General features: G+C 40.1%; 1 protein-coding gene across 1 annotated transcript in view; it reads right to left on the reverse strand.

Moving 5' to 3' along the window:
* The window catches only part of COL8A1 (collagen type VIII alpha 1 chain), a 93443-nt gene extending 76555 nt beyond the window's left edge, over positions 1–16888 (reverse strand). The window contains exons 1-2 of the mRNA XM_065631367.1: positions 16793–16888; positions 295–425 (exon numbers count right to left, since the gene is read on the reverse strand). The gene's annotated coding sequence lies outside the window, so the exon portion shown is untranslated. The remainder of the gene's footprint in view (positions 1–294; positions 426–16792) is intronic.
* Between the last annotated feature and the right edge of the window lie 1331 nt (positions 16889–18219).

Raw genomic sequence — 18219 nt, forward strand, 5'->3', positions numbered from 1 at the left:
AAAAGCATCAGTTCTCATGTCTTTCACATCAATTGATTCTATATTGTATAATATAATGTTCTGCCCAGAAATGTTTGTACTGGCAGGGAATAGCGGGGGCAGAAGGGCATCTTTTGTAATGCTTTAAAGCATTTTAGGACTGTATAAATGTAACTATTCCTGTATAAGGACTGTTATACAGTCCTAAAATTACATTCGGCCCTTTGAAGGCAACCGAGAGGCTGATGTAGTGCCTGGTGGAAATGAGGCTGACACTCCTGCTTTAAACAATTAAACTGTTAGGAAGAAAATTACCTCAGCTTAATAGGAGAGTACTTCACTGTACCGATTCTGATATCCAGACTCAACATCCAGTAATGAAGAGATCATAACAGTGCTGAGAATCAAATTTGAAGGATTCTGACAAGCTGCATTTTCACCTTTTTCTGGAAAGAGAAGGGAAGAAAGCAGGTATGTTAATACTCTTCAAAATATGCAGAACAGCTGAAAAATATTTTTTTACTTTCCTTAAATAAATAAGGTACATAAAGTTTATTTTATATTCCTATTTTAATATTTTTTGATGTAATCAAATGTTAATACATTAAATAAACACGAAACAACACAGGAAAATTGTGTTTAAAACTGTTGCTCAGGTTACAAAGTCACCATGAAGGGCTCACATTTTGTTATATTTTTATGAGTAATATTGTCTGCATTCCCACATTATGCTTGTGTGTAGCTCTATAATTCACAGTAACTTTGAGTTATTTTCTCTTTGGGCTACTTTGTATATTACAAAGGATTACTGTTTCTGTTCGTACAAAGCTAATTTTTCTATCCTCAGTGGCAGTCAGTTTCAGGCTTGTTCAGAGTTTTCAACATGCAAAAGCTCAAAAATCAAGAGAGAAAATTGAAATATTTCACTTTACAGTGTAAACTTTTTGGTTTATGACAAAATATCAGACAACAAATTGCATCAACCAAAGCCTAAAACCTCAGTAGGTTTGTTTTTTTTTTTCCCTGCTCATAAACGAGTAACAGTCGACAGCTCTGGAATGTGCACTCCTCTCCCATGAAAACATTTTTCCGCTCTGCCTTTTCCAAAAATCAAAAGTTCAAAGCTAAACTACTACATGTTATAAAAGAACAAATTTACCATGACACTTAAACAAAGACATGAGTCAGTGTATTCAGCTTTCTGGAGGGAGGAAGGAGTTACATTTCTTGTTAAGGCAAGGTTTGCAGTAAAGACATTATTTTTATAGTTTCATATATCAGCTTATAATTATCCACATAGATGTTCCAATTTACTGTACAGTTAAATTTGTAACTCATGGCTTTCTTCGGTCACTGATTTATTAATCAAGGTTTACAACATTCCTCCTTAGCAAGCAAAATATTAAGATCCTCATTATACAAATCAGCAAATGCAATCATGACATTAAGACACTTAGTTCAGTATTATTTAAGATACCCATGGCAGTCTGAGAACCTCAGCTGCTGCTCTTTACTCTGATGGGGTCTACTTTTGTTCTGGGAGATGGCATAAGCAAAATGAGTACCATGTATGTTGAGGACAGAGACAAAATGAGATTGCTTTGGACTGCTGCTGGTAAAACAACTTATATCTGGAATAAAAAAGCATGTGACTTTGTGTCCTCTTAAATGTGAGATGTAGAACACAATATATTAAGCAGCTGAATTGCTCTATGTAGTTTTTAAAGCTGTCTAGGAAACTTGGAACACTCTTTCCATTTATTTGGGACAAGTGGCTGACTCATTTGTCTGCCTTGGAAAACCTCTGCTTCTGTTCCTGACTGAAATAAAATGGATATTCTGAAAGTCATTTCTCTTGTACAACAGGAGAGAAGTGCAGAAAGTCACAGAGCCTCTGCTAATATTAAGCCTGGCCATCCCTGAATGTATGGTTTATTTGGAATATGTTGAAGTATGCAACCTTCTTCTAGGTATTGTAGTAGCTTTCATGTGTACATTCTTTCAAGCAGACAGATACTGTGGGTACAAATTGGGGCAGCTAGATCAAAGGTCTGCCCTAGATTTGGGGCTTTGACACTGAACGTTATATTTGGTAGGCTGGAACCAAAATCAGAAAATCCTGGAGCACGGCAAAAGCTCACATTTCTAACTATATCTAACAACTTAGGCACACCATAAGGATTTAGTTTTCCCTTATAAATACATGAAGATTTCTTAGGTCATTCCCTTAGAGCAGTAACTATAGAGATGATATGCTCAAACTGAGGGACACTTTTTTTTTTCCTTCAAATTTAATTTTTGACAGTATAGCTTAGACATGAGGTGTCATAATTTCTACCACTGCCTGCCTCTTTCTGTTGTTTCTGTAAGATGGCATGTGAAAAGGCTTTGCATGGTAGTTACTATAGTTGTAAATTCTCTTTAGCCTTATTTAAAGTCCTGTTATATTTCAGTAAGGAACACAAAGAGGATGTAATCTAGTTAATATAAAGGCTTTTTGAAACTTCAGCTTTTCACATGGAAAGATTTGCATTTTTCATTTTTCTGTTTTAAAGGCCCTTAACTGATTGTGCCATTGAATTTAATGCTGGCTGTGAATGAGATTGTAGAAAATAAAGGGACATGGTCTGTGGGAAGTACGTTTCTAGTAAGGGAGAGTGCCACAGTCATTTTTAGTGAGTGCAGGCATCTAATACTAGTGACAATGGCTAGAAGCACCAGACAACTAAAGAGGTGAACCTGCTTTATGTGAACTCCTGGGCGGATGAGCCATGTTTCAACAACCTCTGGAATACAGACAACAGTGAATTCTGCTTGATAGACAAACTCATTTAATTTTCAGTCATCATGCATTGAACTATAAAAGTTACTAAGAAAGCTACACTGAGATATGTATGTGGTTAAGTGGTAGGGAGCAACTAGGTGGCAGAGCCTTGATAGAAAGAGGGCAGCTGATTAAAATGGGCTAGTGGTAGGCATACTTGCTGCTATGTGTAAACAAGGGTGAGAAGGGGTTTGCTTCTCCCTTTCCCTGGAGCCAAGCATAGTCCTCACCTATGTGCTGCTTTCTTTGGCTGCATAGGCAATACAGGCAGTAATACCATATATGTTCTGAAGTAGTCAGAACCACAGTTCAGCCAAATTCAGTACCAGCCACTGTAATATGTGTCATGGATGGCAAATATTTATTGTCCTGGCCAGTGCTTCCACCTCCTACATTATACAAGAGAGCAGGAAGGAGACTCTCACCAGAGGTTAGGAGAACTGTGATTTATAACATTGGTGGTAGGTGGAACAGGGGAGACTGTGGAGCCAAGAGAGCCAAGTATTTTAAGCATCTGTTATAGGCCTGTGCCAGATGCAGGATACCAGACAAGATGTGCCATTTGTCTGTTCTTGAATGGAATTTCCTATGTCCCTAATACCAAGCAAACTCTGTTTATTTATAATATAACTACTTCTGGTTTTGTAGAGATGATATACAGCACATTTCATCTTTTCACTCTCACAATGACATTTACACACTTTAAAAGTGATTTATTTAGCTGTGTAAATTCAGTCAGGCTTGGTGGGTATTTTGCTTTGTCATGGGTGAATCTGTAAAGGCTGGAAAGCTGCTCTGTTTAGGGACGCTGAATTGTGCAGTTTCCAGAAATACAGTTTTCTCTTTTGCTTATCTGGGTTAAGAATGAGACCCAAGTTCTTATAAGACAGTAGGCAGTGATTTCGAGTGACCATTTTCATGGGCACAAAGAGGATAATTTGGGAAATGCTGACTGTCCTCTCTTGAAAGTGGAATTTTTTTCCACTTTTAAGTGGTTATACTTAGTGATTCCAATCATTTCCCAAATAAATAAGCAGGAATTTCTGATCAGAACTTTTTTTTTCCAGAACATGTAAATTCAAAACTACAGCTCTTTGGTGGAAATACATACATTAGTTATTAAAGGAAACTCGCCTCATTTCCTGGAGTGCATTTTCAAACAAAACTAGAAAGAAACATAACCTTCCCAGAGTAACAGTATCTTATAATGAGATCGGTTACCTGGGAGTTGAGTATCCCACCTTGAAGTCTCTGTGCTACCTTGTTAATAGCAAAGACACAAATCCCAAACTACACTTAAGTCCAGGTGGAAAAGTTAGTTCCAGGGAGAGGACACCTAACACAGACTTCTTGACCTGGGCTCTTAATAGACCCCAGCTTTTCCACAGAAATGCCTTGGCTCCTTCCAAGGATAGGACAAGAGAATTAATAAATAAACAAAAATCTGCAAGATGGAAAAAGTGACAAGTCGTAGTGGCAAATTTGCTGATAGAAACATGAAGGCCCACAAAATTACTAATCATAACCCAAGTTTCTCCAGTGCTATTCCTTATAACCTTTTAGGTCACAAGTTATATTAAAACACGTACAATTAACTGCACAAACAAGCTGCATGAGCTCATCGCCTTCTGTCTCAGTTTTTCTGTTTGTAAAGCTGAGGCTCTATTCTTTGACTGGGGTATTGCTCTGAAGTCCGGCTTCTGACTGGAGTTGTTATTATATTAATTACTGCAGCAGATGTCAGTGAAAGTGCTGTCATTCAACAGTAAAAGCACAAGCCGCGACCATTGCCTTCCTTGTATTATTACAGGTATAGACCCGACAGAGCAGAAAACAAATGTTCACACTTGCTTCTAGGTGTAATCCTCTGTTAGAAGAGTATTTTCCTCCCACCCCCCCAAAAGGCTTTTCCAGTACACTTAGCTGTAGCTAGAAAAAATACAGCTGCATTTTTTGGCTTATTTATAATAGCTTGAGCTCAACCCTCAGCAACAGCTTAGTCTAAGCTGTTTTACAAAACCATTTTTCTGTAAATGTTTTCATTCAATAGTTATTATGTGATATTGATGCTCCTTTAAAACACACTAGTGACTTGGTGCCTTATCTTCCTATTGCCAGACTGGTCAGATAGTGCCTTGGGAGGTGGTCTGAAAGCTGGGGACAGAGGTGAGACAGGGCATTTAATGAAAGCTGGACTCTGAGTTCAAGTCCTGTGATAGACAGTCCAACAAGTTGATGATGAGTGACACAGCAAATAGTATCTCAAGTGGCAGCTGAGTGGATATGGTCAGCTTGGAGAGGAATTTCTAAGCTAGCCTTGAGCTCATGGCTTTGGAAACTGCTGTTGGCAAATGGACCTCACACAAACAGGGCATAAAATACAGGATCCAAGCTGGGTTTCAGATGCATTCACACTTAGGGGTACTCAGAATCTGGAGACAGGTCCTTGCTTTGAGGTTCAGGACATTCTCTAATGTAGCTAAATCACGCAGCTTACAGAGGCTGCTGTAAGGAGACTGCTGCTTCCCACAGAGGTAAAGTCCAGCCAAGAATAGCATGTGTTTCCTCCTCTGCATCTAGCACAACTGCAGCTAAGTGGTTGCTTATGTTCAGAAATGAATGAAATATTCAATGAAAACAAGAATCTTCACTGACGCGACCACTGCTTCTTAATCATTACACAAAACAGCGTTGTCTTGCCCAAGCGTGCCTGGCTCTCGAAGGATAATGGAGACAGTACAGTGTTTGGATAGCTGCTGTTTCTTTCTGAAGACTAAGGAGGGTATGCCTGTGTGAGGGCATGTTCACAAGAGTTTTAGCCCAGAAAAAAAATAGGTACATCTGGAAAGAGCATAATCCGGGTTGCCAGACTCTGGCACTGCTACTACAAATAACCCTTTCTCAGTACCAAAATGTGGCTGTCTGGTTTGCCCACAAGTATCTGGGCATTTTTCTTGGCAGGCGTGGGTACTGGCAGCTACTTGGCATTTTGATTCCTGCCCCAACTAGTGTCTATCCTTTCTTTGCTGAAGATGGAAGGATATGCCTGTGGTTAAATCACTGGCCTAGGGATTAGGCAAAGTGTGTTCTGCTCAGATTTTAGTCTGCATCCTTGGCCAGGTCACTTAAGCAAGAATTTTGACAAGTGCTCAGCACCCACAAACAGGATCAGATTTTTCAAAAGCTCTCTGCTTCCACTGAGGCAGCAGCCAGATGACCAAAGGAACTTTTCAGAAACTCTGGCTGCAAGTGTCATTGCTAGAGCTACTGGGTGCTGAGTGCTCATGAAAATCTGGTTGTCATTGAGGTGCCCGGATGGGAACCAAGCTCTCCAACTAGCCCCTGTCATCATGAGAAGACACTAGAGAATCTGGCCAGGAGTACTCTCTTGAAATGCTACACCACCAACTTTGTGCCTCAATTTCCTCTGAAATGAGAGTGATGTCGCCAGGGTGCTTGTAAGGATAAATTCATTAATCTACTGTATGTGATGTTCTTGGATACTTCTGCAGCTAGGACAGGGAGGTGAACCGTTTGTAGTACAATATCTTTCCAGACATACCAATGATCTGTGTAAATAGGAGTGTGTTAAAGGGATCGGAGCAGGAGCCCGAGAGTCAGCTTCGCTCTGTGACAGGTTCAGGAGCTGCTGTTCTTTGTCTTAAATCCTTGGTCATAAGTCAGGACTCCACCGTACTAGGGGGTGTAAGAAATAGGTCAGAAAGGTTCACCCTGAAAAACCTTTGTGCTAAAGAAAACGGGATAGGAAGAAAATGACAGCGCCGTTCTGCTCAGCTGTTTGCCTTCTGAACTACCTGCCTGATGAGTACAGTAGTTTAATCATTTTCTTTTCTCATATGATATTTCTTTCTTCACATCCCACCAAAGAATTTGATATTTTGGGGGGAGTTTTGGGGTTTTAGAATTTCAACTTTACAAGACCAGTTACTCTCCTTGTACTAGATGCCCATATACAGCAGTATTTTTTTTTGCAGGTGTGTTTTTTGTTTTAAGACCAAAGAACCTTATTTTCAAAATGGATATTTTTTTTTGTTTTCAACTTATAGTGGCCTCAATTTTGCCTCCAGACGGGGAAATCTGAAAGGTCCTGAGCCTCCAGTGGTGCATGCTGGAGCAGCCTTCCTTCTTTTTCTGAGCAGCCTCCCCTCACAGGATGTGACATTTTCTTTCCAGCTGAGAGCAGAGCCTCCCCCTCCGCCCCCCTCATTTTTGGCCTTCCAGCACTGTCCGCATCTGTGTGAGCTAATGCTACCCAGATCCTTCTCAAAGGGGCACTGAGGCCTGGCACGCAGAAGTGAAGCCCCCAGGCTCTATCTCTGAAACCCAAGAAACCTCAAGCACATTGTGTTTCCATAAATGCTCCTCAGCTGACTGAGCTGCAGGGAGTTTCTGCTCCCCTCAACCCTTGCCTCTCCTTTGGGAATGGGAGGCGCAGGCTTTAAATCAATTCTCTGACTGCCTGTGTGCAGAAATGGCATTAACGTTAGGGCAGGCCAGAACCACAGAGCCACAACATGAGGCAGGAGGTGGTTAAACCAAGTCGAAGGGCCCAGCCTGACTGACAAGGGGCCATGGCTGCCCCATGCCCAGGCTGGCCCCAACCCTGCCCACAGCCCAGCGAGGTTGAGCTGTCACAACTCAGTGTCACTAGACTGAATCTGCTGACACAAACCCCTGCTATCTTGATAGCTTTTGGGTGTCAAGTATATTTTGTGGTTTCTTAGAATCATAGTTTGGGTTGGAAGGGACCTTCGAAGGTCATCTAGTCCAACCCCCCTGCAATGAGCAGGGACATCTTCATCTAGAGAGGTTGCTCAAAGCCCTATCTAGCCTGGTCTTGAAAGTTTCCAGAGATGGGGCATCCACCACCTCTCTGGGAAATCTGTTCTGGTGTTTACCACCCCTATTGTAAAAAAATTAGGCCTTCCTGAAGTTTCAAAGATGTGTAAGAAGTCGAGCAAGCCACCTTTGGTGGCAGAAGGGGAGAAGATGTGAAGGGTTGCTGCACCCTGAGCTGAGGTCCGTGGTGCTGAGTGCCCCTGGGGAGTGCCAAGTGCCAAGTTACTTCTTCAGTTGGCTTCAGCTTTGGTGGGATTTGAGAATGCGGTTCTGTCTCATGGATAGGGTCATTATTTTGAAGGATAAGGCTGTATGTTGTGAGTGTCTATCAAGCTAAAATTCCACCTCTCAAAATATGCTTGATGAATGGAGTGTTGAAAATACAATAGGTTTCTGTTCGCTTATTTGTGAAGTACTTGTTTTCATGAGATGAACAGTTAGTAGAAAGTTGAAAACATGGGTAGCAAAGAAAATGGCTCTGAGCAGTCACAAATTGAATTTGTTTTGCTTATGTTTCATAGACCTTTTGTACTGAGTTCTGGAGAGCATTCAGCATACAAGTGACAGATGTGATGTTGAAAATAGAGTGTTTCAAAAGAATAATACAAAATATTCGTTGCAAGTAAATTCTGAACTCAGTGAAAGACAATTTTCGTGTTTGAAATTTGAATCTATGAGCTGTCTTGCCCTGACCGTGGAACAGAGATAGACCATAGGAATCACATGCCAAAACTAATCACAGAATAACAGAATGGTTGTGCTTGGAAGGGACCTCTGGAGATCATCTAGTCCAACCTACCTGCAGGTTCACCTAGAGCAGGTTGCACAAGAATGCATCCAGGTGGATTTTTAATATCCCCAGAGTAGGAGACTTCACAAACTCTCTGAGCAGCCTGTTCCAGTGCTCTGGTATGCTCAAAATAAAGAAGTTTCTCCTAATATTCAGATGGAATTTCCTGGGTTTCAGTTTGTGTCTGTTGCCCTTTATCTTGTTGTTGGGCACCACTGAAGATTTTGGCCACAGACTCTTGACACTGACCCTTCAGATATTTATAAGCATTGATAAGATCCCCTCTCATCCTTCTGTTCTCCAGACTGAACAGACCCAGCTCTCTCAGTCTTTCCTCATGAGAAAGGTGCTCCAGACCTTTAATCATCTTCGTAGCCCTCTGCTTTACTGTCTCGAGTAGTTCCTTGTCCTTCTTAAACTGAGGAGCCCAGAACTGGACACAATGCTCCAGATGTGGCCTCAGCGGGGCAGAGTAGAGCGGGAGGAAAACCTCCCTCGACCTGCTGGTCACACTCTTTCTAATGTACCCCAGGATACTGTTGCCCTTCTTGGCCACAAGGGCACGTTCTGGACTCGTGGTCAACCTGCTGTCCACCAGGACTCTCTGGTATTTCTCTGCAATCCTGCTTTCCAATGGGCCAACCACTGACCTGTACTGGCGCCTGGGGTTATTCTTCCCCAGGTGCAAGACCCTACACTTGCTTTTGTTGAACTTCATTATGATCCTCTATGCCCAACTCTCTGGCCTGTCCAGGTCTTGCTGAATAGCAGCACAGCTTTCTGGTGTATCAGTCACTCCTCTCAGTTTTGTAGCATCAGCATCGGTAGCTTGGATTTTAGGTACTGAGTATTTGCAACTAGTTGCTTAAGAGCAATCTAAAACCAAAATGCAATGAAGGTGACATTACAAAAGATGGCTGAGATGAGTGGATTTTCTTTAAACTACAGCTTGAAAGCCATTTGATCATTTTATAGCAATACAGAAAAAAATTACTGATGTGAATGAATCTTTAATCGAGTATCAGCCTTGGATGTTAAACATACAGTTTTTCTTTATTTACATGATAATATGAACAATGTTTTTAGCTGAGGCTAGCAATGCAAGTTTAGGGAATCCTAAAATGTCGTGCATGTTTCCTGACATAATAAGTTATGCCCAGAACTCCAAAAGATAATAATAGTCTGTAGGAGTTCCCGAGCATAGGAACTAAGAAAACAACCTTGCAACGGCAGCTTGGACTGTACTACATAGACCTCCTAAACTGAGCTATGCTGGTTGGAACTGGAGGAGGGTGGGAATTCCTGCAACAGGCACAGAACATCCAACTACTGCACCACTTTCCTTTGTGGAAGACAGAAACTACTGCCGCGTCTGCACCTATATGCCCATTCAGCAAATTAGTTCTGAGATCTCATTGCCCAGACTTGCATGCAACTTGTGTGTACAGTAGAAACTCAGTTCATCATGCACACCTTAATTCTTCACTAGAGCATATTTTTGGAGCTATTCATCTGGAAGGCTTGGATAGGATGGGACAGAACCTTTCCAGTTGTTGCATTGTTAATTCATGTAGAGAATTGCTACTTAATAAATACGCAGGGTAGATCTTGTGAACTGACATTTAGCCTGTGAATGCTGCATTACACAAGCACTAAGTCTTGTCTAGTGATCTACAGCAGCACATCACAAATTGTAACCACAACAAGTATTCCAGTCTCTGAATACATTGAAGCAGAGCCTAATAATGATTGCAACCGTTTTTGAAAGCACAGCTGGATTTTGCTAAGCTCTGCCCACCCTCAGCAAAAAATCTTTCCATTCATTGGAGGGCTTGTGCTCTGTTTGAGATCTGTTTTTTACCCTCTTTGGGTTAACCAGAACTCGGCTTTGGACCTTTAAGTCCTCCTCCCTATCAGCTCAGCAACCACGGAGGCAGTTTATTGCTGAAAAGAAATCTAAGAATCAGTTTTGGCCAGCATTGTCTTGGAAAGTTCATTTTATTAACATGGTTTTGGTTTTATTTCAAAAACACTTTGACAAGCACTGACATTTTTGGAACCAGTAAAGCACAAGAGACTTACTCCTAAAGGCCTAAGTTTTGCATTTTTCTGCAGCGAACAATGTGATGTGCTACTATGGTAAATTCAATTTAAGCCACTGACTGAAAGGAAATAAGTACTGAGTGTTGTCTTTTTTTCTTCATTTTCTAAAATATGTTTTGTGTGAATGCTAGTGCTTGTGGAATGTACTTGTTTAACTAGTCGTTGCTTATTTGCTTTTTATGTATAGTGCAGGTGACAGATATATCAATGCTGGCAACTTAAACTTACCTCACAAGCCTGCTTTTATTGCTCAACTTTGACCTAAAGTAACTACCTCTTGACATTTTGCTGAGAATTGCCAACAAGGCATCCCAGTTGTGTGTTTTATATTAATGTCCATCAAATGAGAGTTGGACTAAGAACACCTAATTCATTTACAAAGAAATACTGGGAAATATCTGAACACTTTTTTTTTTTTTTTTAAAGGCAAGCTGAAGGAAAAATTCTGGTCTCTGAGCCACATAAAAGACTTCTTGTGATACTGTGCATTCACTGGAGCTCCACACATGATGGGAAGAATGGAAGGGCAGAACAGAGGTAAGTCGTGTGCTGGCAGAGGCAGACTTGAATGCTATAATAGATTTCTTCAGTGGTAAATTGATTGTGTTTGGTTTGAGTGTCACTGGGACTGTGCCATCTTCTGTTGTGTGTCTTTGTAAATTATGTCGAGTAAATGAGAGGCAATGTAAGCATCTCCATTTCAAGGACTGTAGTGTATTATACATATATGGTGTTGCTTCACCTCATAACACTGGGTTTTGTTAGAAACTTGTTTTGTTCTCCAGAATTTTCAGTTGCAAAAATAGTCAAATGCTTTGCTTGAAGTTCCCTATGCAAGTCTACAGTGTGCTACTGTCCACTTCTTTCTCGCATTTCAGAGAAAATAGTGCAGCACTATGTTGGTCTGGAAAGAGTGGCTGCTTTTTTAGTTAGCAGGAAACATATGCTGCAGATGTTTCAAAAATCTCGTTTTTTATATACCTTTGATATCTAGTACATCAAGCTGTTAGTTTTGACTCATTCTCCCTTTAATAGGATAGGTTATGTATATTCTATATGTTGCTGTGATAGATTCCAAGGAGCTCAAGTGAACTGGTGTACCTGACCCAGGAGTTCATGATTATTAGTGCTATGGATATTTATTTAAAATAGAAGCTCTTTCTTAAGTTTGCAATATATTTTTTTCATCTCAACTTAATTTCAGAGTGACTGCATAAATTATATGACCTTTTTCTCCAGTTGCATAACCAGATTATATACGCCTTTCCTTACAAGAATGGAAAATAACTAGTTAGGTTATTTTTTATTTTTCTGTTTTGTTTTGATTTGTGGTTTTTTTTTCCTTTTTTTTAGGTTTGAGTGTTCTTGTTGATACCATTTATTCATTTTTTGCAAATGTGGAGTTCTCAGAGGCTGACATTCTGAAGTGTTACAATTTGGGATTGCCAAAAATATTTGTGGTAACTGGCCAGATGTCTATAAACTGAGTGCAACGATCACATACACACACTTTTCTTGAAGAGGTGGAAAAAGCAAGGTGTACATATGATGCGTAACAGAAAGATGCTCTAGCTGCGTAATATTACGAATGGCGTGGCTGCTAGCGTGCTTCTCAAATCCTAAATTGGAAATTTCTTACCTCCCAAGAACTCCATATTATTTTTGAGTGCCCTCATGTTGAACTCAGTGTAGTTGTTGATGAGACCCTCTAAAGAATGATGTCCACATACGTGCACAGACACCACAGTCATCGGTTTACCGCATGCACACAGCACTGGGAATAGAACTTAAGACCTTCGCCTCCGCAAACACAGCTGCTCATCTGGCTGTGGGCTTTGTAGCCAGCAGAGGGAACTGATAAACACTCTCATAGGGCTGCTTTATATATTTTTTTCTAACCAAGAGAGGGCACCGATTCTCACTCTCTTTTGATGAAAAAGGTCCATTACATGTCACCCCTCAACAGTTTCACCTGTCATTCAAGAAGCAACAGACTTACATTCATTTTGCTTTTGCTACAAAATATGGACTTGCATGAAGGAGTTTTAATCATCAAAAGATGTCCCTAGACTGCATAGTGGTATTAATCCCCTGCAGTGCAATTATGAGACATTAAATTCATTACACATCAAGACAATTACAGAAACACATCCAACATTTCAGGAGTACAGGGAGACCAAGCACAATTGTTTACTGATGTGTACAGAGAATAGGCACAGTTATTGCACAAGACCCACAAAAGGCTTCAAAACCAGGACTCATCATTATCTTTATAAACACACAAAGCTCCACAACTTTTGCTGAAGGATAATTCTGTTAGCACAAAGAATAGATCTCACTTTCTGAGGGAAAGCCACAAAAAGGCAACATCACTTACACAAAAATCTAGAAAGTGTAAGGGGCAAAAGTAAGAAACTTTTGTACAGTTAAATACAGCTATTTGTTGTTTTTAAGCAGACAGAAAAAGCTGCCTCTAATGTTTTTGTCTTTTCGTGTTCCTTACTACAATAACTCCATTGAACCATTGGTCTTTTAGAAATATGACACTGGTGAAAATTTAAAAATATCTCCCTGTAGAAGGAAAGAACATACAGTTTAGAATAATTGGAAGGCCAAAAAACTAATGGTAAATATAGGGATATATTTAAGCTTCAGGGGTAAAACTTAATCTTTCCTCCCCTGAGATATATAGCAAGACATAGCATAATTGGGCAGAAAATTCTGCCTTGTAGATGTGCTCAAGGACGTTTCAAAATTGTCCTGTCTTCTATGGCAGGTAGAGACACAACCACGAATGGTTCTTTTTCTAGTCCTTATCACTCCTGCTAGTCCTCCAGTTACCTCTCACACATTCACTATTTTATCTGCGAGCAGTGCATGCTTAGTGGTAATTTTCAGTTTAGAAGAATAAGAGACAAGGCCTCCATTGCTAGGGCAATTACTCTAGAAATCAAGCACTGGAATGTGTTTGGTGGGGGTTTTGTTTGTTTGTTGGGTGGTGGTGTTGTGGGGTTTTTGTCATTGTTTGTTTGTTTGTTTTGTGAATGCAGTATTTGCAGGGCCACAGGAGCAATTAGTAGTCTGTACCCTCATAAATTAGCTCTAGGATTAAAAACATAGGGCAAAGCTGGTGGGGTTTTTGGTGCTGTTTTCTTTTAGTGGGTATGAAATTATATCCTATACATTTATAGAGGTGGCACATGACAGCAAACGTGGAAGAGGGAGAACGTATTCTATGTGCCACGCAAGCTTCATGTGAATAATTTTGCTTAAGCACCGGGTGCTTCTCTTTGAGCTCTTCATTGCTGCTGAGTTACCAAGGCTGAATTCTTACAGTCAGATGTTGCCCACCATTTCTGGCCTGTGGCAGTGGATCTCTGCTGGTCTCCTTCAACCACAGAGGGTAAGAAAGAGGTGGTCAGTTGATTATTTATTTATTTATTTACCCCTCCAGCAATGATTCGCAAATCCTGTTAAGGGGTTTGTAAAGGGTTTCACAGGAAGTTCAAAAGTGTTAGAAGCAAATTCTCTCTCGAGATTTGTCACTGGAATTCTCCCTTCTGTTCGGCCCTGAAGAGTCACGCAAGGACAGATCAGTCGCAAACGGGTGGACTCCATAAGGCTGAATACAGCTGACTCTCTACCATGAAATTTTGCTGTGACAACAACCAAACAAGTGCATGTATTTAGTGTCAGCATGGCCAGAGGAAAACATTCCTCTGCCTCACAGAGAGGTGGGTGAAGAGAAATTAATGAAGACCGGAATCTCCCAGAATCAGTGGTAGTGGCAGGCCTATGTGTAGACAAGCAGACAGATATATGCTTATCCTGTGTTTCGAGGCATCTAGTCTAGCACCGCTGAGAGCACTGGGAGTTACACTAGTGGCTTAAGTGGGCATTAGTGCCCTAAATGAACACCTAAAAACCCTAACTGCAGCCACAAGGAGAAACGCCTGAGCATGCCTGCTTTACACTTAACTGGTGTGTGGCTGAAAAATTAATATAGTCTCTTAACCTTTATTTTGTTATTTTTAAATGCTGTGGCTGTTACTCAAAAAATCTGAATTCCTCCTTCTCTCACTGATTCACTTTTTCAAACTGTGGTTGTAGCATTATTTTAAAATGACAGTATTTTAATCTCAATATCAGTATGCTTTGATCTTATAAAAAGGAGTTTCAGATCAGCCTAGTAAGTCAATAAATGCATTCCTAGACATTGAAGTTCTCCTAGAGAACTGCTGGCTGAAGTTTCCCTTCATCCCCTCCTGCAAAGTGATGCTAAGCTGAATTATCTACTCAGCCTAAGAGAGAAATTGCTCAGAGGAGATTCTGATCTAAATTAAATGCATTCCTTTGAACAGAGTTTTCTTAATATGTCCTTCAATCTGTTTTTCAAATGCCAAAACATTACCTTTCACAGCAGGCTTCAATAAAAGGTATTTTGCTACATACACATTTCCTGTGGCAAATGCGTTTTTTTTTTCCTTGAGAATTGCTGTTAGAAATTTTGATTTATCTGATACAGTAAAATTTTGTGTGAACAGTGAGGTTTTACTGCCAGACTGTATACCTAAATTCTGTATGCATTACACTTAAAATCACGGATCTGTGTTTTACAGAAAGTGTTTTTGGAGAGAGAAGGGAGGTTTGCTATAAAAATCAGATGTTAACTAAGGAATAAAATTTTGTAGCTTAGAGATTGAATGCCAGTTATGAGAAAAATTATTGGGCTATATTCTTGTCTTCTATGGGCAATTTATATGGATTACCTGGATGCAAAATAGTTTTACTGTAAGCCTGCTATAGAAAGCACTGTACTTTGGTTTTAGATAGTTGTATTTGTTTGGAGTGGTTTTTGTTGTTTGTTTGGTTTTTTTTTTCAAGATACTTATGTAATCTTCCAGGCAAATAGCTGAAGGCAGTGTTTTCTTTTCCCCATTAGTTACGATAGATAACATGTAAAATACAGAAAAAATCTTATACACAGTATGTAGAAAAGGGTACTTTGAGCACAGTTCAGCTGTTATACAGTGCTATAGCTTAAAATGTTGCAGCTAATGTGAGTACAGCGATATGTGGACATAATTATTTTTTAGAAAAGGCTTTTTAGTTGGAGAAAGAACAAAAAAAAGGTATCAATTTAGGAAGAAAATCATTTGGTTATTAGGAAGATAATATCACTTTTTATCTGCGGAATGTATTACATAGAGTACAAAAAAAATATTTACAGACAGCATTCGCTGCTTGCTTTTGGTAGTTCATGCTTTTCCTCCTCTCTGAGCACTGGAGAGAGGCATTCTAGGATTAGGATTTCTATGATGGAATTTCTTTAAACAGGTGACTGCGAGTTAAAAGTGCACTGACTCACAACATGAGAAACTGGTACTAGTCACTAATAGGTTCATCTCTGTGAGGATGGATAGATGAATAGAGGGGAGTGTGAACATGGTTTTGAAACACTTTTTAATGTTTCAACTGTTCAGTAGCTGTCTCTGAGGCACTTAACTATTCCTTTCTTTAGCATTAGAAATGCCTATGTAGGCAAACTGTAGATAAAATACAATTCAAGCTGATCTAGAAATTTCATAGACACACAAGGTCTGTTGTTCCAAGAAGTAGAACTTTCTTTGTGAAATGTGTAATTGAAGCATATTTGGTACCAGATAGTGAATTCCATCAGCCTTATTACTGTGCTTCTGTGAGAGCTTAAGTTTCATCACACTTTTTTTTTTAAAGGCAATGAAACCTGTGAAGATACACTTCAGTCCCAATATAGGCTCAATCTGTCTAGTAAATAATAATAGTAATTAGAAAACAATTCTTCAATTCCTTCCTTAAATTAGCACTAAGCATTTTTTTTCCCTCAAACAATTTAAGGTAGCCTTAGAGTGTAGGGTTTTTTATAACTTTGATTGGACTGAGAGAGAGAGACTACTAAGAGAGATAATAAATGGCTAGAATTGGTCTGGGTATACTGATCTCTTCAAAATCAATCAGAAAGGGAGAGAAGACCTCTTCCCAGCCACACAGTGTTTCCCAGCAAGATCCGTTTTTATTTCATTGCTAAAACAACAGACTGTTACTAACTTAAATGTCAGATGACACTACATCTAAAAAAAAAAAAAGGGGAGGGGGGGGGAAGCCAGCACCACCCAGCAAGGCAGTGCTAGAGTTCACGTTAAGACTTCCTGACGATAGCTGGTTAGAACAGAAACCTGAAGTAGCAGTAATCTTACCTTGAGTATACAAGATCCAAGGAAGAGAAGATCAGTGGCTCAAAACAGTGGAGGACTGAGAAAGTGCTCTGATCTGCTGCTGGTAGCATGCACTTGGCTTTTATGTGCAGGTGGGAGGAGCTGCTCCCCACGGTAGGTGGGCAGGGAGGATAGCAGGCAGACACAGCCTTCAGAAGGCATTGTCGAGGAGGTTTTTGCTCTTTGGGGACAGAGAGAGGGAGAAAAAGCAAGCTGGATGGCATTTACAGGAGAAATAGGGTTGGATCTATTTGTTGTTGTTTTTCCTTTAAATAGTTAGTTACTAAAGATTTTCTACTGTATTTGTTTCTCTGAGTCTCTGAATTATTCCAGTTACAGTTATAATGCTACTAGGGCTCATTTTGTCTTTTGGAAGGATTTTTACAGCAGTGAGATAATGCAAAGTAGTTATCAGACAGGCTGATGTTGCCCCTTCTAAGAAGGAACAGATATGAAGAAGCAGCCCCTTGATCCTTGAAGTTGCCTGTTTACTCAGGGATTGAACTTCCTTAATATTCCAAATGTCTACTGGATCTCTGCTCTGGAATCCTCCTAAGTTTCTGTTGTGCTGAGCTACCCAGCTTCTCCTTGATGCAGCTGTAATATGTTCCATCTACACACTGACTTTCTAGCAGTTTAGGGAAGTTTTATTGTCCCCGTGTCTGAGTTCTAAACAATTTTCCCAACTGGTATTCTCAAAAGGCAAATGTAGCCAAAAAGACAAACCAGAAGGAATATGCATTCCTGGTGGTTTCTTTGTAAAATTGTTCATTGTTTGTTTTAACCCATTCACTGCTTTCATGGAACAGACAAGTGGATGGCACAATGCCCAAACCCTGACTCCTGCAGGTGAAACAGGCAACTGTGCCCATCTGGAACACACTAATTCTGCATTTGCACATACCCTTGCACGAGGCATCTGGGCATGTATTATAATATTTACCACAATACACAAGTAAAACCTGTGTCATATTGAAACATCAGTGAGTGAAGAAAGCTGGAAAGACAGAACAGGAAGAGGAGGACAGTGATGCGAAATCAAGGGAAAGGCTAGAGGTGCATCCCAGTTTAAAATCCGGGGAGGACCATGCAGAAAAATGATTGAGAACCTGAGTTTACAGAGTTGAGATAAGCAAATTTGCAGTGAAGGTGATGGAGAGATGATATATACTGCTTCTTGCACTAAAGAGGCAAACTGGTCACTGGATAAAGAAGTCTGAGATGCTTATAGAACTTGGGAACTTCCATCAATATCCTGAATCAGCTCTTAGTGTTAGACTCTTGTGTCTGTATTTTGAGATCTGAATATGTGTGCTATGATAAGTGTCAATGAGTCTCAACTCCTAAAGATGTTTATGTTGGGAATGCATATGAAGTCTTAGGATGGACTCAGAGTAATATTTACTTCT

The sequence above is a fragment of the Caloenas nicobarica genome, chromosome 1 (assembly GCF_036013445.1).
Source record: "Caloenas nicobarica isolate bCalNic1 chromosome 1, bCalNic1.hap1, whole genome shotgun sequence".
Taxonomy (NCBI): Eukaryota; Metazoa; Chordata; class Aves; order Columbiformes; family Columbidae; genus Caloenas; species Caloenas nicobarica.